Source organism: Marmota marmota, unplaced genomic scaffold (genome assembly GCF_001458135.2).
Source record: "Marmota marmota marmota unplaced genomic scaffold, marMar, whole genome shotgun sequence".
Lineage (NCBI taxonomy): Eukaryota > Metazoa > Chordata > Mammalia > Rodentia > Sciuridae > Marmota > Marmota marmota.
This window is the reverse complement of record NW_026000078.1, coordinates 1,396,151-1,420,903: the sequence shown is the minus strand read 5'-3', so window position 1 is coordinate 1,420,903 and position 24,753 is coordinate 1,396,151.

Sequence of the window (24,753 nt, the reverse complement as noted above, 5' to 3'; positions counted from 1 at the left end):
TGGGAGGGAAAGGGAGAGAGACGGGAAATTGCATGGAAATGGAAGGAGACCCTCAGGGTTATACAAAATTACATACAAGAGGAAGTGAGGGGAAAGGGAAAAAATACAAGGGGGAGAAATGAATTAGAGTAGAGGGGGTATAGAGAGAAGAGGGGAGGGGAGGGGAGGGGAGGGGGGATAGCAGAGGATAGGAAAGGCAGCAGAACACAACAGACACTAGTATGGCAATATGTAAATCAATGGATCTGTAACTGATGTGATTCTGCAATCTGTATATGGGGTAAAAATGGGAGTTCATAACCCACTTGAATCAAAGTGTGAAATATGATATATCAAGAACTATGTAATGTTTTGAACAACCAACAATAAAAATTTTTAAAAAAATGCTACTATAACTTCCACGTCTTTGCTCATATTTGCTCTCTATCTGAAGTCTCCTTTATATTATAGCCATCCCATCCTTTAATATCCAAAAGTCTGTCTCACATTATATGGGTTACTGAATCAAGTGCCCCGCCTCACCCATAATTTCCACTTCATACACATATCTATCCTTGTTCCTACCAAATTGTATCTTAATTATCTATTTAAGAGTCCAACTACTCCCTCAGACTGTAAATTGCTTGTGAAGAACTGTGGCTGGTTTATCCTTGACCTCTTAGGGCCTCACACATGCCCTGGCACAAAGAAAGTGGAGTTCTCAATAATAGCTGATAAGCAAATAAATCACCCAAGTTCATAATAAAAGATTATTTGGGAAAAGACCAGAGTCTTTTTCCAATAAGTACAAATAAAAAGAGGGACAAAAATATATATATATATAAAAGAAAGTGAAGCAAAGGATCGAGCTGACTACACAAGGCAAGGTTGACTAGTAGTCCAAATCACAGTCCTCAGAGTCATTCTACAAACTAAGGTCAGAATTCAAAGGGAGGGATGATGGGAGTGTCTGAATGGTAGACAAATACTGTTTCTAGCTGGCTTATTAGATTTTAGAGCAAGAAATAAAGAATTTAAAAGTACAGTAGACAAGTCCAGGTGCTCAGGAGTTTGGCTATGTAGCCCCAGTGGGGGACACTGAGATGAAATTCAAAGACAGGCATGAGCAGAAATAGAAATCTGAAGCCTGGGAAAATCACAAACACCCTGCTTACTCCAAAGAAAACCAGAGACCTCAGCAAGACATCTTCCTGATTTCCCAGCAGACTTGGTCAGCCCAGGGCTCTGAACCAGTAGAAACTTCAGGGTACATAGCCACCACACCTGCCACTTAGCAGGACTGGAAAGGCAGAGGCTATTACCTGCAGTGAATGGGCAAGCAGAACAAGTCTTTAGATAAGCAAGATCTTTTTGGAAGAGGCGGGGAGCATCCATATGCTTACCCTCTGAAGAATCCTGCACATGCGTTATGGTCTATTAAACTACATGTTTATCTTCCTTCAAGGCAAAAAAAGAACATCTGTCCTATTGCCCTTGTACTTAATTTCCATTGCGAATATTGGGCTTCATCAGATAGCAAAGTCAAGCCACAGAAAACAGAAAGCCTGGAGGCCAGGTCAGCTAGGAAAAATTCCCCGCAGAACTGTAACTTCAAAGCTCAAGATGATTTGCCAATTGTCCCCAGTGTGTGTCCTCTGTGCAGCACTTCTTAATCTGACCTGTGCTCCTTAGTTACTCCTTCTGATCTGTGTTTGGACTTCTCTGGGAACAAATTAGCACTTTTCTCTACCCTTTCTAGCAATGGCTCTTCTTGGGGAGGAACTGGAGAGAGAAATGGTTAGGAGACTCCAAAAGAGTTACAGAAAACTTGTGTTGATGGGTAGCAAGTGTGGTGATGGGTTTTGGAGTCATTCAGACCTATGCACTAATCTCAGCTCCTTTGTTTCCTTGTTGTATGTTTTGGAATGAGTTACATCCCAGAGCCTTTGTGTAACTGACTTTACATAAAGTGGGAATAGTTCTTACACATAGTAAATATTGAATATTACCTAAGTAAATATTAATTACTACATGAATTTATGTCCAAAGTGCATCAAGTAGTACTAACCCTTTAGTTGTATAACTAGAAAGAGAATTGTCCCTCTTCTAAGCTTTATACTGCATGTGCCAGACTTTATCTCTTCAATACTTTTTAAAATCAAATTTCAGGACTGGGGATATAGCTCAGTGGTAAAATGTTTGCCTAGTATTCACAAGGTCCTGGGTTCAATCCCCATCACCACAGAAGAAGAATCAAACTCCAATACCCAAACTCTAGTACTTCCAGGGTCTATAATGATAAGCAGCCAGTGTCACCAGTAACTTGGGGTGGTAGGCATCTGACATCTTAATAACTTTTTAATTTTCTTTCTTTATTCTCTTAAGATCCTAATCAAAGAAAAAAATAGCACCTCTAATTACCTCTCTAACTTTCAAATCCCCCTTGTGTGCAATGCACAAACTTGTTCAAAAGAAATGAGGTCTGGTTGGGCAGAACCAAGCTGTCTCATTGGCACAATTACATCTGCCCTGAATCATTTTTTCTGCATAGAAAAAATTACAGATGATTAACTTCTCCTCTAATAAACGCAAGCAAGGATTTCCTATGGAAAACTTTAAAAGAACTATATCATAATTATTAAAATCATCCTTGTGGAAATATGGAAATCCATGTTGTGTGTGAGCCTCAGTTTCCCCCACAAAACAGAAAGTAGACCTTTCCAAAAGCAGCTAAGTTTCAGCAGGCACAGGTATGCTGCCATATTTGATTTCTCTCTCTGAGATGTGCTTCTGCCTTGCCTACTTTGGGCAGCCCATACTGGACATCACAAACTTCTCCCTTATACCTAATCACTAGCACCTCTGTGAAATCAAAAGATTTTGCTAGTCAGGACTCTGGAGCTTGCTGAGAATTCCATCTAGCTCTCTGGACCCTACTTGCTGATATTTTATGGTCAAACAATTATGTGTTCCTAGTCATTGCATATTAACTTAGATAGATTAAACATGACTAACTTTCAAAAAAAAATCACAGAAAGAAAACACTCCCATCTGACCTACAATACCTGCCCCTAGTAAATCACTAAGCATAATTAACTACCTAAAAACTCCTAAAATCCCATTAGGTAATTATTCACACAAAATTTAACAATTCAACCCCTAATGTCCCACCAAGAACTCATATCTCTTCATTCCTAAAGAGATGAACCATTAGTCCAATTGCTTCCATTTATTAGTACTGAACACTTATAACACTAACAAATCATGTCTTATTCAGTGGAGAATTAAAAATATGTTCCCAGACTAAAGCTATGCTTGTGTATATCAATCTATCACTTTGGGGGTTATATTTGTATATAAGAATAACCCAAGCAGGTTTACTACTTGAAGCTTAATCCAAATCATCTAGGACCCAGGGTATCTTAGTCTGTTTGGGCTGCTATAACAAAATACCAGACAATAGGTAATTTAGAAAGTAGGAATTTATTTCTCACAGTTTTAGAAGCTGAGAAGTTCAAGAGCAAGGCACAAACAGGTGTATGTCTGATGAGGGTCACTCCCTGCTTCCAAATTGGTGTCTCATAACTACGTCCTCACATGGTAGAAGGATAAGAGCTGGAAAGAGCACTCCCCGGAAGTCTTAGTAAGGATGTTAATCTATTCATGGGGCACAGCCCACATCATTTCATCACTTCCCCCAAAGTCTCCACCTCTTAATCACACCACATGGTGAATGAGTTTGAACATGAATTTTGGAAAAGATAACCACATTCAAACCATATACACAGGAAGCAGGATTTCGTAAGTCTTAATATCCCAATTAACTCCCAGAAAGACAGGTGCGTACTTCAAAAGCCCACCAAAAACCCCGTTTGCTTTTAATTTTTAAAGTAAGTGGTACAGACTAAATTGCTACTTTTTTATCCTTTTTTTCCCCTTTCCAGCAGAGTAGGAAGTAAGCGCGGTTCCGTGAAGAGTGAAATACAGCCTAGAGGCCAGCCCCCAAACTCAAGATGCTCAGCACAAGGTGACCTCTTTTCAAATTGTGTTTCTGAGCCCTGGTTCACAGCATCTAGTTGTTCTACTGTTGCTTTGATGTTCTGGCATCTCCCCTTAGTTTCTCCATGAGCTTGTACTTAGGATTAATCACTTCCTTTTGTCTTAGTGAATTCCTATCTTCTAAAAGGAACCTCCTTGTTATGGCTTGTATGTTCTGTCACCCCCTGGTATGGCCTCCAAGCTCTGTCCCCAGATCTCCTCCTGTCTAATGTCACCACTTTCCTTTGTCATCTCCTGTGGAGTGGATTTCCTTTCAGCTTCCTTATACCCTCTACAGACCCAAGCAAAAAAGACTCTTAAATGTCTTAAGGAATCAGAGTCCTTTTCCTACTCACCTGACTTCTGCCCTTTCTTCTAACCAGTTTCTCCTACTAGAAACCCTGCATAGAGCTAAGCCAGCCCTGCAATTTAAGGAGCCGGCCTACAAAATTTATAAATGGGCTCAAGTGACAAGACAGGGATGAAATTAGCAGAACTCTTTGGAAGAAGATCCAAATGGATGATTTCTTCATTAATCCCTCCTTTTTACATTTCCTGTGATCCTTCTGCCACTGATTGGACAGTTTCCTTATAATGATTATATTGAATCTTCAGCATTAGGCAAAATAGCTCCTTGTCCTTTCAGGAGGAGCTCAGGAAACACTGTCCTCCAATAGCCTCTACCCAGACAGGTCCCCAGGGCTTTGGAGCACCAGCCTGGTGCCAGATCCAGAAGGACCAATAGCCAGGAAATCCCTGACCTTCTTTCTATAGTTATTTGTCTTTCTACTTACTTCTGATATAGCTTCTCTTTCAGTATCACATATAAGCCTTCCTGGTAGCTCCGAGATGTATATGTAAAAAAGAGGTGAGTGGTAGGAACGTCCTTGAAACAGGAACTCCAGAACTAGACCAGCAGCTATATTTGCATCCCAAGTCCATGGTTTGGAGTTACAGTATATATTCCAAATAAGTTTCTAAAATGGCATGTCTTTCTAAAGATATGATCCATATGGTATGTAACATTGTTTTCCTCGTCTTTATCAAAGAATTGATGGCAAAAGGCTTCAAACAGTCCTTGACACCACCACGGTTCCCGTCTTCCCCAGACATTGACTATACTGAGTAAAAAATAATTTCTTAATCTCTCCAGCCATCCTATGGAATTTCCTCAGGGCTGAAGGTTGCCTGCCAGCTATGGGTACCACCACAATGGAGACGATGCTGCTAAGCCTGCCTTGTCTCATGCTGTGGTTCTCAGCAAAGTATATCCCTACATCCACCTGTGGATCTTGAAGAAACACAGGTGCTCAGGCCCATCCCCAGACTTAACTGCATTAGAACATCAAAGGTTGAAACTTAAGCACAAGAACCACAAGCATAATAGGTGATTCTGATCCCTAGCCTTCAACAAAAGGCCTGATCTAATGAGAAAAATCAGGTAACTTGGGTTGGGATACCTGGGTTCCAGTCACATCTCCCCAGGTTCTCACTCGGATGACACAGAGTAACTCATTAAACCCCTGAGCACAACTTTTCTCATGAGTCAGATGAGGACAATAATAATGTCTGCTGTCTCTCCTCTGAGGTCAAGAACCAAATGAATGAGGGACATGAAGTGTCCACGGCCCTCAGAACTCTGGGGCTCTGTCCAGATGTGTTACCACCTGAGGGACCTGAGCTCTTACTGTCCAAGGACTTAGAGGGCTTCCTGACCCGTGACCTTGGAAACTCCTGACTTCCCTTTAATCTCTGCTTGGCCACGGCTCTTTCTATCACAGGAAGACTCTGGGGGTTTACCTCAAGGAATCCCTTTGTGTGTAAACACAAATGTTGAGCAGACTTAGAACCAGAATTGCAAGAGGACATCATCAGAAACTGAAGCAATTCTAGGGACCATCAGCTGCCTCCAGCACTTTCCCCTGAGCCACATAATCTCTCTGGCAGAAAATCTTTGATGGCCCCGGCCTGTCTTGATCTTCATAATCCCATAGGGACCCTTACCAGCCTCTAGGAAATAACCCCTCCTCTTGCCCCTCCCTGTATCCTTTCAGCTCTAGTTACCAACTATCTAGTGTTCTTAGTGTTTTCTATTTCAGACACCCAAAAGAAGAAACACAACTAGCACAGTAAGTTCTGGCTAATCTTATGTCGATAATCTAATACATCACTAGACAATCTTGGCTCAAGGACCCACCCTGTCCAAATAATAATTACAAAATAGGTAGGTTTGGCAGAACAGAATCACCCCGTTTGCACAGAAATGTCTGTTCAGTAGTGGCTACAAGTTGGGCTATTTCACTGAGAAAGGACTGAGGGCCAGTCTGTTCTGTGATTGACATCTCTAATGCAATGTTTCAGTTCTTTTCTCCTCGGGTATAAGGCAATGAGAGCAAAATGTTCATTTTGGCTGCGATAAAAATCACAAGATTACTTTCCTGGAGCATGAAGTCAAACTATACCCAGATCCACAATTTCAGCCACAGCAAACAGTTATAGTCCAGCTTTGAATTGCTGTGGTTTATTTAGAGACCCTGGGCTCCAGATACCAATGCCCACTCCCTTCAACTTCCTATCATTGCTTCCTGCCACCCAATCCTCCATTGCTGGTTCCTTTGTTCCCTCTGACCTCTCTCCTCCCTAAAAGGCAAATCTCTCCTAAGCTTCCCAAGAAAAACATTCAATTCAACTTCTTCTAAAGAATGAGCTTCAACAATCTTCCCTCCCCTAGCCTTGCAAATTACTGAAGGCTCAACTCACTATTTCAATATAATCCTTACCTTCCAAGGCTTCACTGAACCCTCACCAGCATCATGCTGGAAAAGCAAGCATTTCTAGGTCACCTCCATTCTGGAGCCCCCAGTGCCTCAGATAAGCTGCTGTCCACTCAGTGTGGACTTCTTCCCAGCTATTGCTACTCTTCCCTCTACCACATGATGGCACTGTTCTCTGGCAGTTTCTACCCTGTACCTGGATTTAAAAATAAAGCTGCTATCTGAGCCATCAGAGTTGTAAGAGGTTCTCCTTCACTCCAGTTTTAGAACGAATATGCAGCACAGTATACTTCTGCCTGTAGCCTTCTATCTCTGTTTTTATTGCCCCCTCTTCTGAATCTGGATGAAAAAAAAAAATGCTTGAGAATATCTGAGCCTCACCAACCTACATTGCACTTAAAAGGATCTCCTCCCCACTGAACATAAACCAGGACCCAAAGAACAGGGCCAGGCTCCTGGACTCTCCTAACCTCAGATCAGTTACCATCTGCCTCTGGAGGGAGTGCACACCAGCAGTCCACAGTCTTCAGTCATTGTTTAGTCAAAAGCCATTTAGGCCATTTTTCTCAGAAGCCTCAGGTAAATAGGTCTGGGATGTCTCCACTTCAGCAGTTCAGAAGATGCATACTACCATCCATTCTGTAGTAGAGAGGCAGAAGAGTTGGCATGGAGAACACACCTGCAGCAAAATTCTCACTGCACCCTACTGGCTACTGGCCAGACTCTCTGAGTCTCCATCTTCTTGGCTACAAATGGAGATAATAATACTGAACTCAGGGACCAAATGAGGAGTTGTAGCAAAACATCTCATGTAGTCCTTGGCATAGAGTGTCTGCTCAATAAACACGAGCTCTATCCTGTCCCCTGCTCCACAGCCTGGCTTCTTTATTCTAAAACCTGTTTGTCCAGGCCCCAGAACCTATCCATCTAATCTCCTTTCATTATATAGATCTATTTGTTTACCTCCCTAAATAGTAATTACCAATATGATACATAGAAGATAAGATTTTAACCACAGGATTATAAAGAAAGGCCAACCTGCTCTATATATTAAGATATAATTTTAAATATTAAGATATTATTATCTGAAAGAGTGGTTTAAACAGAATTGAAGTTTTTTCCTTTCATAAGCTGGACTCAAAATCCTTCTTGGTTGTCACTCATCCATCCCTGGAGTATTTCACTTACCTTTGTAGTCAAAGCTGCCTCCCACAATATCTATATTGTAACCATCAAAGAAAGGGAAAAGCAAAGGAGAGCAAGCCATCTCCCATTAGGGACACGCAGAAGTTCTCTCTTATTTAGAACTTGGTCACACCTAGCTCCACAGAGGTCGGAAGGTCCAGGAGGCTACTACATATCCAGATGAAAACACTATTACTATGGAGGAGGGAGAGAAAACAGCATTCTAGAAAACTAGCAGTACTAATCAGGAGTTTGGTTTTTTTACCAAAAGAAATATCAAAGCCGGGATAATCAAAATCTATCCAAGCTTACAAGTAACAACCCATTTATTTCAAACGAATTCATAAAGAAAATTTAACATCAGTCTAAAATGCATCTATAAATGACAAAGACTTTCAGCTAAATCAAGGGAATATAGCCATATAAGATAACTTTAAGCATTTTATCCTACAAAATCACCTATTCCTAGAGCTGGTAGGAATCTTAAAAGTGATTTAGTATAACCTTCCAGTTAATGCAAGGATTCCCTCTACAGTAATATTCACTAAAGCTCTCCCATCTCTGCCCAGATTCTTCAGGTGATGATGCCTCTGGCTTGCCCACTGTTGCTGGGGTGCGGAAAAGACAGAAATAGGGAGCCAACAGGAGACTAGCTCCAGAGCCCACCCTCAAGACATGAAGCCGTGAACAAATCCAAGGTGCAAAAGCCCCAAACCCAGGATCAGTCAAGAATATAAGAAATGGGGAAGGGCAAGGAGTTTTCATTGGTTCAGGTCTAGAGATAAATTTACCATAAGTATATGTAACATAGCTTTGGAACATGGGATTGGAAGTCTCAGAATACATACCAGGGCCACAACTGTCCAGGCCTGCAAGAAGAAGCTCCAGATAATATGGAATCCGAGGTACCAGTGGCACATTTGGGTGAAGATTTCGAGTAAACATCAGTCAATGGGCATCTGGAAGAAAAGGCCAGAACTAGATAGATTTAATTAGGTGTACGGAGGTTACATTTGAAGTAGTGAGATAGAAAGCATAAAGATATATAAAGGTAAGAACCTTGCTTTTACAAAATGAAAGACAAATACCAGAAAAGGAGGTAGGTGAAGACAAGTTGTCTACATGAATAAATAATAGAGTGAGGGGATAGGAGAGGGAGGAGGGAAGGAAAAGGGAAGTACTAGGGACTAAAATGGAGAGAACTATGTTATATGTATTTGTGGATATGTCAAAATGAATCCCACTTTATGTAGAACTATAATGCACTAATAAAAACATTTTTTAAATTGAGAAAAGATGAATAAGTAAATAAATAGAAGGAAGGAATGAAGAGGGGGGCGGAATGAGAAACTGAAAGAGGAAGGAAGTAGAGGAGGTGAAAAAAAGGAAACTTTGACATTATAGTATGAAATCTTTGTTGGTCAGCTTTCCACTACTGTAGTAAAACAACTGAGATAATCAACTTTTAAAGAGTGAAGGTGGACTGAGTTTGTAACTGAGAGGTACAGCACTTGTCTAGCATGTGCAAGGCTCCTGGTTCAATCTCCAGCACTTAAAAAGAAATTGATTTGGGGTTACAGTTTTAGAGGCTTCATTCCTTGCTTCTAGAGCTGTGGTTAGGCTGTAAATTATGGTGAGAGTACATGGCAGAGGAAATTTCTCACCACATGCTCAAGGAGATCAAGAAGGTGAAAGAGACAGAAGAGTGGGGTCCCACTGTTCCCTACCAGGGCATGCCTCCAGTGACCTAGAACCTCTCACTAGGTACCACCTCTTAAAGTTTCCAACACCTCTTAATAGTGCCAAGCTGGGGTCTGCAGGGACTAAGCTTTAATAGTCACTGAAAAACTTACCAGTAGGGTCTGCCTTCTGGGTCCTTGTTTGGGTGGCATTTGTTCTGGATGGTGGTTTAGATAAAACTTGAAATGGACCCCTGACTCAGAATGATTCCACATCCCTTTGTTCTGGTGAAAGATCCTGTCCTCCAAACCACAGGCTGGTCCCTTGCTGATGAGACCAATCAATCATAATGTCTCAAGGTTTGATACAGTGATTGGAGTCCAAGTGGGCTTGTGACCCAAGCTACATCAATAACCCTGGGGTCTTTTTAAGCTGATGTTTGGATCAAAAAGTTTTTCTCTCCAACTTTTGTGTTCTAAGAAATTCCTAGAATGTTGCCCTGGAATGACCAGTGGACATTCCACCTGCCCATAAATAAGCCTGAGACAATCAAGCCAAATAGTAAAAGCAGAAAGGTAGATACAAGAGAGGGGGGTGCCTCATGGCATCAGTGGACGTGTGGATTCCTCAAGGAGCCCTCCTGTGGGGCAAGGTATCCCCCAAGGGCCAGGTCAGGCTTAAAACTGCATTTGGATCACAAGGGAAGCCATTTTTAGTAATAACTGAAGGCTCTGTTCCATGTTTTGGAGGAAGTATGGTTAAGAGAAGGAAGAGTCCCCTCCCAAGACTGATGAAATAAAACAGGGTTACCAGCAGAGGACATCAGCACCCAGGAAAATGGAATCTCAGTATGGCCACTGGCAGTGGAGGCACCAGCATAGAAATAAGAGAAGAAAATAAGATATGGAAAATAGCAGCAACTTGGGGTAACTGAACTCAAGATGGCAAGAAAAATGACATAACAGGGTCATGTGGGTGGGCCAGCTCATGTGACCCATGACACCTAAAATAAAAATCCATGAAATATCAAGGAATTCCCTGGAAAGGTCCAAAAATGTTGGCAAATGAAACCCTGTGATAAGCCTAAAACTAAAATATAAAAGATATTTCTGAAAATATAGTTTGATAAGGGCTAGAATATACAGATAACAGAGATGGGAAAGGTTGTTGTCAGTGATGTCTTGAGCCCCAAATAGAAAAAGAAGGATGAAGATCAAGATGTTGTCATTAGATGGGTGGCTCATTTTTTTTCTTGGTACTGGGAATTTAATCCAGGTTACTGGGAATTTAATCCAAGTGTGATTTACCACTACATCCCCCATCCTTTTTTATCTATTTTTGAGACAGGGTCTTGCTAAGTTTCTGAGGCTGGTCTTGAAGGTGCAATCCTCTTGCCTCAGCCTCCTGTACCATCATACCCAGCTAGGATGGCTGCTTAGTGACCTTCAAGAGTGTTTTTGAAGTAGAATGATGGAACAGAAAGCAAATTCAAGGAAAATTAATAGGTAAAAACGTATCGAGAAAGTGTAAGAAACAAGAACTACGTAGAGTTTTGTTGTAAAAAGAGAAAAAAGCTAGAATCCCAAAAAACAGAATAACTAGGTTGAAGGGATGATTGTCAGTTTAGGGAATGGATCCGGGGATGAAGGTGAGATGAAGAGAGCCAATAGGGACAGGGCCTAGCCTGTGGAATTAGATCCAGGCTTGAACCCTGGCTCTGCCCTTTAGAAGCTACATCCTTTAGGTTTCAGACTTGCTCTTCCATCAGAGTGATTTAAAAAGTAAATGAGAATAATCCTAGTAAGGATAGAGATGTGGAGCTGCAGACATGAAGGTAAGAGCAAAGAGAGAGTGGGGACAGAGCAATGGGCTCCTCCACTGAAGTGCCTGTTATAGATAAAGGAGGGAAGACGGGAGTCACTCAAGTCAGGAAACCTTCATAAGCAGATCCTCACCTTGCTGCCCGCCAACTACACTCAAGAAAGAGACATGCCCCTCCTTCTACTGAGAAAACACACACATTGAGAATCACCCCAAAGGGATCCAGTGTTAGTCAGCTTTCCAACATTGGGACAAAATACCCAAGAAAAACAACTTAAAGGAAGGGAGATTTCTTTTGGTTCATGGTTCCAGAGGTTTCAATCCATGATCAGTTGGCTCCATTGTTTTTGACTTGTGGTGAAGAAGAACATCATGGCAGAATGGTGGAGCAAAGCTGATCACCTCATGGTGGGTGGAAAGGAGAGAGAGAGAGAAAGAGAGAGAAGAGAGAGAAAGAGAGGTGCCAGGGATGAGAAACTGCCCCCAAGGGCACAACCCCAAGGGCTCACTTCCTTCAACTAGGTCCCACTTTTTATAGTTTCTACCACCTCCCAATCTTCCATTCCACTACAAAGCCAACAATGGATTAGTCCATTAATAAGATTAGAGCCATCATGGCCCAATCACTTCCCCAAAGCCCCATCTCTGCACATTACTTCTTTGGGGAACAAGCATTCAACACATGAGCCTTTAGGAGACATTCCAGATCCAAACCATAATAGCTCCAATAGCTTTTTTTCTCAAAGATTCCAGTTACAAGATCTTAAATGTGAGCAAAAAGTTGAGCAAGGATCAACAAATGAATGGATGAAAAAATTTCAATGAAATGTTATTCAGCTTTAAAAAGGAAGTAAAATTGACACATGTTATGACATGGGGGAACCCTGAGGTTGTTGTGCTAAGTGATATAAGGCAAACACAAATGGACAAGTAATTATGGTGTCACTTAAAGGAGGTACTTATAATAGGTAAAGCTATAGAGACAGAAAGACCTTATGAAGATGTGTATCGTCTGGCATGGGTTATACACAACCATTCTCTCTAAGCACCATATATGAGAAGGGTGTCCCAAGATGGAGCACTAATTCCAATTTCTCTCCAAATAGTTTAATATTAATAATATACAGCCCATGCTGTCCTGAAAAAAAAATAAACTTTCACTTTTTTTTTTCTTTTACAGGTTTCCGGCTGGCCTGCTAGCATAATTCTTACATGATTTTACATCAGTTACATTATGATAACCCCTTTCATCACTTTAACACTGACAGAAACTATTTCCTTATTTAATTGCTAAATGATTTGCAGGAAGGTTGTGGAGTGGGACTAGGAAAATAAACAGGAGGGATAAACATTGGTCTATATATGATTCCAAAATGAACTGGGAGGACACAGAATGAAAGTTAAAACAGAGGAATTAACTGAAGAGCAGAAGTGAGATGGTATTGAAAAGAATTTATAAATAGGAATCTTGAGATAAAAAAGAAGTGAAGTGAGGAGATTAGGTAGCTTGGCCTCTATCATCCATTAAACCATATACTCTGGATATGACTGTCCAGTCATGAATCCAAATGTTTTCATCTTGCCAGCAAATACACTCACTTATCCCTTTTGTTTTGTTTTGTCTTTTTTCTAACATTCATGGGGCCATGTGTATGCAACATGCTCACAGAATGGAAAGAGAATAATCGTATTTGACAAGCCAGCTCTTGAAAAAATTTCAGTGGCTAGAATAAGGTAAAGAATAGAAAGATAAGTCCTATACCAACTGATAATGCCATAATAGAGATGTGAATAAGATGTTGTGTACACATGAGAGGAGGGAATGGCAAACTCTGCCTGAGGAAACCAAATAAGGCTTTACCCAGAGGTGACATTGGTTTGGCTTTGAAGTGGAGGAGACTGCTAGACAAAACAAGGAGAGCAGAATGAAGTGAAAAGAAGATCACTGTTAGGAGCAAAGAATTCATGTTACCTGGGTGCAGTGATGCAGGCCTGTAAACCCTGCAACTAGAGAGGCTGAGGAAGGAGGCTCACAAGCTGGAGGCCAACCTATGCAATTGAGCTAGACCCTGTCTCAAATAAATAAATTAAATTAATAAATAAAAGGGCTGGGGATGTAGCTCAATGGTAGAACACCCGTGTTCAGTCCCTGGCACAAAAAAAAAAAAAAAAAAAAAAAGAATTAGATGTATGGTGCCTTGAAAGAGAATAACAAAAAGTTTAGGACAACAAAATCAGAGGTGTGTGGAGTGCCCTGAAAGTCAACTGTTTTGCTGAGAAAGCCAGAAACAGATTGCAAAGGAATTTGCAGGTCTACTTAGGGTGCTAGATACCTTGAAACTTCAAAGAGCCAGGAAAGTTCTTGGTATAATCAGGTCTATGTTTAGATAACTCTGGCAGCAACATTGATCTGGAGCAATGAGAGAAAGGCAAGATATTAGCACAGTTGTCCAGAAGAGAAGGAAAGCAATGCACCAATGATAACTGGAAAGATTTTATCCTGGAAGACTGGCAATTTGGTATTCTCACTAAGAAACAAAATCTTTTGCAGGGGAAGTTTGTAAATACAAGTCAGGTCATGCTGTGTTTGGGAGAATGATGTATTCAGCAGGCAATTAGTAAGGAATATCATTAAATATAAACACTTTAATAAATTAAAGATCAAATACACCTCAAACGTTTTTCTCATCTTCCAGTGGGTAAGTTTTCCAAAAAGAAGATAATCTTAAATTGAAATGAATTACATTTAGTGGCATAGATGTCATGAAAGTGGATGGAACAGTGGGTGGTGACAACGGATGACAACCAATGCCCAACAGTTCCTTCTCTCAGTGTTTGCAAGCCATCTGTTTATCAATCTGTTTAATAATAAAAATCAATGTTTAGCTCAATCGTGCATAATTTTGATAAAGTACCTTTGGCCTTTGGGGAAAATTGATGCTACACTGTGCTTCTCTAAATGTCTTCATTTTGTTATTTACCATTGTTGTTCAAAAATGAATGATGATAGTCTGGTTTCCTATCTGCATGTCCTCCTATGGTCTAGGGATATATCTGGGATTTGAGGTCATTGTAAACAATCCGATCTTACTATCCTGACTTCATAAGGATTACAGTTCGTTTTTAGTGTTGTTTGTTTAGGCTTTCCAATTTTGAAATTATTTTTGTGGGTGAAAAATATGGGAACAAAACAAAACGAGGGCAGTTTTTCTTTCTCTTTGTCATCAACAGTCACATTACACCATCTGTTTCAAGAAGCGGGTTTCAAGCAGGTCAGAAGCATTCCTTGTTTTTGTGTCTCCAACATGTTAAATCAAAACATGCTATCGGACACTTGGCATTTGGGAGTCTCAGTGCATTCTTGCCTGCAGGTTTGCTAACACTGGTCTTATTGATTTATGCCACACTTCTGTTGTCACTCTTAGCCCGGCGTCCCTCCCTCAGTGTTTTGTGAATATGCTGCCTGTGGATCCTTTATATGAGTCCCTCTTTATACTCTCCTCAAAATCAGTGGTAATTACAATGTCAGCATTATGTTTTTAGGTCCACCTGTGTTTCTTGCCAAGTAGTGTGTTTGACAAAGGAACCAATACCTACTTTTTCTCTTTAGAAGTTTCGGACTGGCTTCCCCAAGTCTAATATATAAGTCTGACAATAACTAACATCAGTAACCACCCCAAATTCCAAGATGACAGGGTCACTATCCTTTAAAATTCACATCCCCATACCTTTCCTCTTAGGTTCTCTTCTACATTGATCATAGTTAAGGTCCAAGTAGAAGTACATTGTATTTTCAAACTTCTCATGAATTTGTCTCTAGACATGGAGGTACTAGGTTCTCTGTGTTGGTTGAATAAGAACTCCTGCTGGCTGTGCAGTGACTAGACTGTCCTCACCCTTTCACCAGTTCAGTATCTGGTTTCCATGACTACTTTGAAGTTTCCATTAAGAAACCTCACACGGGGCTGGGGATGTGGCTCAAGCGGTAGCACACTCGCCTGGCATGCGTGGAGCGCTGGATTCAATTCTCAGCACCACATTAAAATTTTTAAAAAGATGTTGTGTCCACCGAAAACTAAGAAAAATAAATATTAAAAAATCTCTCTCTCTCTCTCTCTCTCTCTCTCTCTCTTAAAAAAAAAAGAAACCTCACAATCTTTCATACATGCATGAGTGTTCAACAATATCACTATCCTTTATCCTTACAAAAATGTTCCAAACCATTTATTTGTCAGAATAACATATGCACTGTATTAGTGTGCTAAGAATACCATAGCAAAGCACCATGGCCTGAGTGCATTAAACAAGAGAAATTTATTTTCTTATAGTTCTATAGATAAGAAGTCCAATGTGGCATTCGGTTGCTTCCTTCTGTGGTCATAAGAGGCGGATCTGTTCCAGGCCTCTCTCCTTGGCTTACAGATGACCATCTTCTCTATGCACCTTCATATCTCCTTCCCTCTGTATATGTCTGTGTACATGTTTTTTGTTCTTATGAGGACAAGAGTCAGATTGGATTAGGGCTCACCCTAATGACATTGTTTAATTTAATTATTTCTATAAAAATCCTACCTCCAAACATGATCACTTTCTGAGGTACTGGAATTAGGAATTTAACATGTGGATTTTGGGAGGGGACACAATTTAGCCTAAGAGTGGCACTGTGTACACATACTGTGCATCAGACCCTGCTCTTAGTCCTGGGAATACAGACAAAATCCTTAGCCTTATGGAATTTATTTACACTCCAGTATGGACTGCAGAAGATGTACCCTGAACAATAACTGTCGGTTGTAATGCTAGTTGGCAGCATTTAGACTTTTGACAAGGCACAGAAATAGAGGGTAAAGGGGATGGAGCTAGAAGGGCAGCAATTCTACATGCGATCATGCTGGGACAGAGACATGAACAAAGAGAAGAAGAAGCCTTCTTGATTTATGCCACACTTGTACAGAAAATGTGCATTCCAGACAGAAAGAACAGGAAGTCCAAAGACCTGAGGCAGGATTATGGTTAATATATTCAAGAAACAGTGTCGAGAGTGGTGACTGAATTATAGGTCTTGAATTGTCTTGTGGCAGATATGATGCCTTTCGTTTGAGGGTGTCAATTTGAAACTGCCAAGTTACTATGGTGATGCCCTGTTCAACAGGAAATTCTGTGCCAGCCATGGAACTATTCAATTCTTGACATTGAGGTTCAGATGCCAGCTGAAAGTTATGGGTGTAAGCTGATAATCATAATGGGGCTGCTCCTACTCAAGACCTTGGTTCTGCTTGCTTTGAAGAAACTTTCTCACAATAAGTCTTTTTGGTATTTGTACCTATATAATAAACGTGCTGAGCTTGTTGTGTGTCACTACCTTCCTACCAAGGAGTAGTCAACCACCAAGACCCAGCTTTTTCTCTACTATGTGTCTGTTTGTCTTTTCTCCATCCTCTCACTGACCAGTCCATGCCAGGTCATGGCAAAATAGGAAGAAAGCTCAGGGTGAAGCATAAGGATCCAGGAGAAGCCTAGTGATGGAAAATGATTCCTAAAGGTATGGAGTCTTTTAAGGACATAGATTTTATTGTAAGTATTATGGGAAGCAACTTGCAGGTTATAAGCATTCAACTGATATGAGAAAGAAACTTGTACAAAAGCTGTATTTTAAGAGATATAATTTACAACCCTTTCTGGGAAATATATAGCATCCCTGATAAAATGCTGAAGCAACTTTCTGGTAGACTTTATTGAAATTAAGAATACCTCTGAAAAGGAAATTAACCGTTACCTACCTACCTGATTATAGGTCTTATGAAAAGTCTGATGGTTTTATGGTCTTTTCCTAAACACACTCATAAAAACTATCTCTACTAAGAAGGAGTCATTGAATTTTTTTAAGCTTTCTTTCCTATGGAAATTTGAAATTAAACTCTGCCACAGGCTTCATCAATTTGTCTAGGAAGTTGGTTTAATGAATTAAATTATTTTGAAGGATCAATCTGCGAAGTGGATAATTCCCTGTAGGATTTCTATTATACTAGTTTTGCTTTGTTTTGTTTTGCTTTGCTTTGCTTTTTGCATATTTCAGGCAGCTCTCTTAATTGTGCTAGTTTCTTTTCAAGTCTAAATTTAATATTTCAAATCATCTGTCTCTGATGCAATCTATTTAAATTACAAGAAAACAAATGATTTAAAAATATCTGACATGACAAATCAAGCCCATTTCTGATACAGATCAACTTTTCTGTAGCAATAAAAAAAATATTTCTAAACTATCCTTTTCTGATTTCCCTTTTTAAAGTTCTACTTAAATACATATTAAAAGCCAAACATTTGGAAACTGTGTAAACAAAGAAAGCCAATTATTCCTTCTCTACTAGAAAAAGTGGCAGGTGGGCAAAGATGATTTTGCTTATTTGATTTACATTCCCCGATCTAAACATAGCATTAGCATTCACCAAGGGAGTTCCAGAAAACATCAAGAAGAAATCACACTGTCAGCAGAAGTTATTTCTTATATCATTTGGTAATACTGAGTGATTTTGTTTCCAAATTTTAGATTAAGTCTTATTAATGAAAAAGGGCAAATTAGAGGTCTTTAGATACACTAAGGCTCTACAGAGATTCAGATAAAACTTATGAATATATCCTCTAACAAATGAGATGCAGGAAAGGCAATCTTTTTATAAATCAAATCAATTCCATATCCATGTCCCCTCTGACCAGGGAGAGCAAGTAAAATATTGTCTATTACGGAGAATTTCTCCCTATCTCCCTATCCTGGTGTATTAGTTGGTTTGCCATCACTATGACAAAATACATGAGAAAGTTAACTCATAAGAAGAAAAGATTTATTTTGACTCATGATTCCAGAGGTTTCAGTGCATGATCACTTGGCCCTACCTATTGCCTTTGGGACTGTGGTGAGGCAGAACATCATGGAAGAGAACATGTGGCAGAGGAGATCCTTTTGCCTCATGGCATCTAGTAAGATAAAACAGAGACAGGAAGGGGCCAAAGTCCTCATATCCCCCTCACGGATACACACTTTCTCCCACTGGGCCCCATATCTTAAAAGTTCTACCACCTCCAAATAGCTGGTGACCAAGTCCATATAGGCCTTTGGGAGACATTTCAAGTCTAACCCTTAGCATCAAGGCTTCCATAACACTGGGAACCAGAGAGAAGACAAGGCCCTCAGTGTCACGTTTTAGTGTACCCATTTCTACCCACTTTGTGTACTGATGTGTTAAGTAATATAAAATTATTTATTAATTGGGAAGTCTATTTAAATCATAAAACCTGAAGAAAAGACAAGTGAGAGATATAGGAAATGGGATAGGAATGAAAGGCAGAAAGAAAGAAGGGGGAGGGATAAAAGGGACAGAGAGGAAAGGTAAAATTCAGATCATTTTAATAATCAGTAAATGTGAAGTAATTTGCACTCAAGAGATTACTAACTTTAAGGTAAAACTGCATGAATATATTTCAAGTTCAAAATTATTAGTGCCACATTAAGCAACTGGGAAATTGAGGGCGTGCACTGACAGGCAGCAGATATATTAAAAACTGGAGCTTGGAAATTAGTAATTAATGTCACAGTACAGAGGCATTTTCTTCCAAATGAATTGTACCATTTTTTGCTTAAGAGATTTCAAACTTTATGTATGCAGTGTTATTGTGGCTCTTTATTAATCCATGCTAAATGCTGCTAACATGTATTATACAACACACTGAGTTTCCTTCTATTACCAAATAGCTGAGTAAAGAGCATTAAAGAAAATACCTTCACTTTATGGCTGATTTTTAATTGATAGCCCTTATTTGACAGTCAACTTTTCACAAAATAACCTGAAACTTGATACAGTTTATATTGTGAAGATACATTTTCGATTTTCCCCACTCAGGCCTCCTTTTCAAATCTACAAATCACTATAGGCAGCAGTACTTGAGTGTAGAACACAATATGGTATATGTCATCCTTTCCTGAATTTAAATAACCTGTAAAATGTACAGCTGTGACCTCTCCGCCAACAATGCTGGTATTTTCTCTTCACCAAGCCATATACATGGATCTTTGGATTAACTCATGACATATAAGATTGAGGCTAAGTTAGGTTAGGACATCAAATAAAAGATGTTCTACATACATCAAACACACATAGACCCAGACGAATTTGTCTGAGATAGACAACAGATGGAATTCAAACAATTATTTAATAGAGAGTTTTCAAATTTTTGGTAGATAGAAATTAATTAATTTAAAAATGAAAACCCAATTTACAATGCAGAATCTTAAAAAGATTATGCAAAATACACTTCATACTTTATTTGGGTAGGTCAGTTGGCAAATGAAAATTTAACTGAAGCTTTTGGAAAGGTTCAGAATAATACTGCCAGAATCATCCTTGCTCAAACACTGAGGTTTTCTGATTTTGACTAAAGAATTAGGAACTAATTATCCATTTTCAAATTTTAAGGTAATTGCATAGTGGAGATACTGAAAATAATTGCTTTGTTCATGTGTTGTCAATCACTGAGTTTGCTGGAGCTTCTACTGTGCTGGTTCCATGTCAAATCGGGATGTAAGCCAATTTCTACATGAACACTCACTTATTCCCCCTTTGTTATACTGTAGAAAGTTAAGTGGTAGATTCATTGAACTAAAATAGCATTGATAAACACTACCAAACTCATTTAAAAAATCAATAGTATTCCGGCACTCATTTCTCCTGGACATTTCAGTGAAAATTTAAATGTAACCTAGGGGTTCTTGTTTTATTCATGATTATTATCTGAATGTTACATCTATAGCCTAGCTGTGTTTACTCTAACCTGATTTATGACTTGAGAAGTTATCACTCAAGCAACCCATAGTTCTAGGCCCCCATATTAGAAAACGATCTCAATCTACAGAAACAACTGATAGTCGTGTCTTATAACATAGGATTCAAATTTCCCTTCATCCCCATCTATCTCCAACTCTTTCCCAGGATGATTGCTAAAGACTGATACAAACTACTAACCTTTGTAGCAGCCAGTTAAAGATGTGTCCAAGATGTATTGGCTCTACTAATTGGCTGAAATTCTGTCCTCAAAAGGAAGTAATCTCCAACCAAGACAAAGCACTTTGCCTGTATCAACCCAGTCCACATTCTTGTCATTTCTTAAAGAAACATTTTTTGTTGTAGATAGACATAATACATTTATTTATTTATTTATTTATTTATTTATTTTTATTTATTTTTATGCAGTGCTAAATATTGAACCTAGTGCCCCACACATGCTAAACTAGTGCTCTACCACTGAGCTACAACCCCAGCCCCCATTCTTGTCATTTTTAATAGTTAAGTGGCCATTCTTGAACATATCATGGCTTGTTTCACAGTGACATGGGTCAATTACAGTTTTTCATGCTTATTAATAGAGGTACAATGAATTAATGTGACAGTTAACTTTTTGTTTTCAGATAAAGTCAGAGGGTACACTGAGATTACAACTCTTGTTACAATTTTTCCCAAATTCCTCTTCATCCAAAGTGCCACCAGTCCTTGCAGGAAATATCTAGTTTCCCACAGCCCTGCTTAAACTGGGTTTTATTTTTATTTCCTTTGATTTGGTACCTTGGAATTGTTTGGTATTTTCAAATTGCTAATCCAATTTTATTAGGATTAAATTGGATACTGTATTCAAAGAAAAAAAAACTCGGTTTTAAGAGATTATCGGTAGTGTTGAAGGAACTGTCCCTCCCCTAAAAGTGACACACACATGTACATGTATGAACATGCACACACACGCACATACATACACACACACACACACACACACACATTGCATCAACTAAGGTTCCCTAGAGAAAAAGACTTAATAAGAGATGATGGATATTGAATATTCCCATGATTATTATAACTGGCTCAGGCAATTATGAAGGCAAAGAAGTCCTTTGATCTTCTGTCTGCAAACTGGAAACTCAAGAAAGCTCATGATGCAATTCAGTTCAAATCCAAATGCCTGAGAACCAGAGGAGCTGAGAATGTAAGTTCCAGAGTCTGTAGGTCCAAGAACTTTGGGATATTCTGCCCAATATCCAAGGGCAATAAAAAGAAGGATATTCCAGCTCAAAAAGAGAGAGGGATGTTCAAGATGAAAAAGGACCTTTCTTGGCCTTGTTGTTCTATTCAGACCCCTACAATATTGTACGGTACCAATCCATCTTGAGAACAGATCTTTTCTCAGTCTATCAATTTGAAAAACACTCGCACAGACACATTGTGAAATAAAGTTTTACCAACTTTCTAGGCATTATTGTTTGGATATGAGGTGTCCCCCAGAAGCTCATGGATGCAACAATGCAGAAATGTTTAGTGGTGAAATGATTGGACTATGAAAGCTGTAACCTAATCAGTGGATTAATCCATTTGATTAATCCATTCCATGGATTAATAATTTGAATGGATTCATGGGTGTTAACTGCAGGAAGGAAGGGCATTGCTGGAGAGCACAGATAACTGGAGGCATGCCTTGGGTATTGTATTACCCCTGTTTTCTTGCACTCAAGCTCTCTCTGGTTGCCACGTCTTGAGTTGCTTTTCTCGTCATGCCTTTATGCCATGATGCTCTGCCTCATCTCAGGCCTGGAGCTATAGCATTGGCAGACCATGAACTGAACCTCTGAAACCACGAGCCAAAATAAACTTGTCCTCTCTACGTTGTTCTTGTCAGGACTTTTGGTCATAGGCAAAAAAAAAAAAAAAAACTGACTAACACACTAGGTATTCCTTAATCCAGTCAAATTGATACAAAATTAAAAATCAGAAGTCTACTCATTTTCAATTTGACACCACTTTGCATCTCCTTAAGCCATTCTTGATCTCCAAATAAAGAGAATACAAGGTCATTATTCCACCTAACATGATAACACTATCCTGCAAACAAAGACACATTTGTTCCTTCCTCAAAAGGGAAGGTAAAGTTCTTGAACAATGTTTATTATTCTTAAATATTATGAAGTAAATTTAGAAATATTTAAATACTGATATGAAGTCAATAATACTGGGGAATGACATTGCCCAAATTATATTGCTATACTGTGTGCATATACAAATATTCAACAAATATTACCACTATGTACAACTATAATATACCAATAAAAATATGGAAACAAAAACAATTAATGGTCCTCATGTGTGTAATTTGCCACATAGTTGTAGCTGGTATTCATAACTACTTTATTCCACTACCCAATCCGTATTCCCTTTGTCTTCAGCAAGCACCTCAGCTATTTGTGGTTCTTTACCTGGAGGGGTGATCCAAACCTTCATTCCTGAGGGGACCTAGCAATTCTTAATCCTACGTAGATTGGATTGTTGTGGTTTTCCAAGGATCTTAACCACAGAGAATAGTAATACCAAGAGATGTCCTAAGGGATCTCCTGTATTCCAGACATCCTCATCCTTTCCTCCATGGTAGGAGAGTAGACCAATTTCCTCTGGGCAGTGTGGATCAATCACTCTAGCCAAAACTCTATAGCCTATTGTTATGGGTGGGATATGAGGTGTCCCCCAAAAGCTTACGTGTGGGACAATGCAAAAAGGTTCAGAGAAGAAATCATTGGGTTACGAGAGCCTTAAACCAATCAGTGCATCAGTTACTTGATGGGATTAGTTGAGTGGTAACTGAAGACAGGTGGGGTGTGGCTGGAGGGAATGGGGTATTTGAAGCATGGCTTTGGGATATTTTATTTGTATTTGGCAAGTGGAGATATCTCTCTCTCTCTCTCTCTCTCTCTCTCTGCTTTCTGATCACCATGTAAGCTGCTTCCCTCCACTGCAATCTCCTGCCATGATGTTCTGCCTCACCTCTAGCCTCAAGGAATGGAGCCAGCCTTCTATGGACTAAGACCTTTGAAACTGAGCGCCCTCAAATAAGTTTTTCCTCCTCTGCAGTTGTTCTGGTCAGGTCTTTCAGTTGCAGCAGTGAAAAAGCTGACTAAAACACCTATCATTGCCTATTGACTCAGAGGCATAAGGAACCCAAGGTAGCTGTACGGCAGTCTTAACTTCTAGTTCAATGGAATCATGTCATGTTTCCTGGTTAGGTACTGCTCCTTCTGGAATTAAGTCCTCTTGGCCAACACAGCCACAGAAACAATATGTAAAACTTTTGTTAGGGGTCACTCAGAGTAATGGTAAATGATGCCTTTCCCATTTGTACCCCTTGATTCCTGGACCCAGGAATTCTAGCTATCAGAGAAACACCACTGTATATTGCATGCTGACTCAGTATATATAGTTCTCTTGAGAATTTTTCCCTGATCTGAAAGGTATTACCATCTATCTGGTGCTCTGTAACCAAGTTTACAAAAGGCCATTCCAATGTTCTGTCAATCTACCTGCTTCAGAACAATGGGGAACATAGTAATAACAGTAATTTCCCTGAGGATGGGCTCATTGCCACATTTCTTTGTCTATGAATTGAGTTTCATGGTCAAAAGCAAAGCTGGGTATATTATAATGGTGGATAAGTCATTCTACAGGTCCACAGATCCTAGTTTTGGCAAAAGCTCTGTGCATAGGGAAGACAAATCTATATCCAGAGTGTCTATTAAGGTATGAAAATAATGCTGCCCTTTCTATGATGAAAGCAGTCCAATGTAATCACTTCTTACCAGATAGCTGGTTGATCACCCCTGGTGCCATGGCAGGAATCCTTTATGTCTGTTACTTGCATATTGGGTGCTCATTGGTGACTGTAGCCTGGTTGGCCTTGGCAATTGTAAGTCCAAGTTACTGAACTGGTGTGTAAACTTCATCCTTGTACCACGTGTCTTTATTCATGAGCCAATGAGACCATGACAGGGGTGGCTGTGGAAGAGATATACTCTTATACACAGAATAGGTTATTTTAACAACTTGATTGTTTAAATGCTCCACAACGGAGATCATCCTTTTGTAAATATTCACAAGGGGAACAAACGTCTTCATATTTTTTGCCCAATGGGAGAAGTCTATCCCAAGTTTCTTTATCACCAATGTTCCAATCATGTTTCTTCCAAGTTTGTGACTATCCAATCAAGTCATTGGCCACAGTTCATGAATCAGCATTTAATCACATAACTGGCCATTTCTCCTTCCATGCAATGTGCACAATCAGGTGAAAAACTCAAAGTTCTTCTCACTGGAAAGATGTCCTACCACTACTATTTTCAGATATATCCCAGTGAGGGACTGCAGTTCTATTGTCCATTTCCAGGTGGTGCCTGCAAGTAAGCAGAGTCATCTGAAAACAA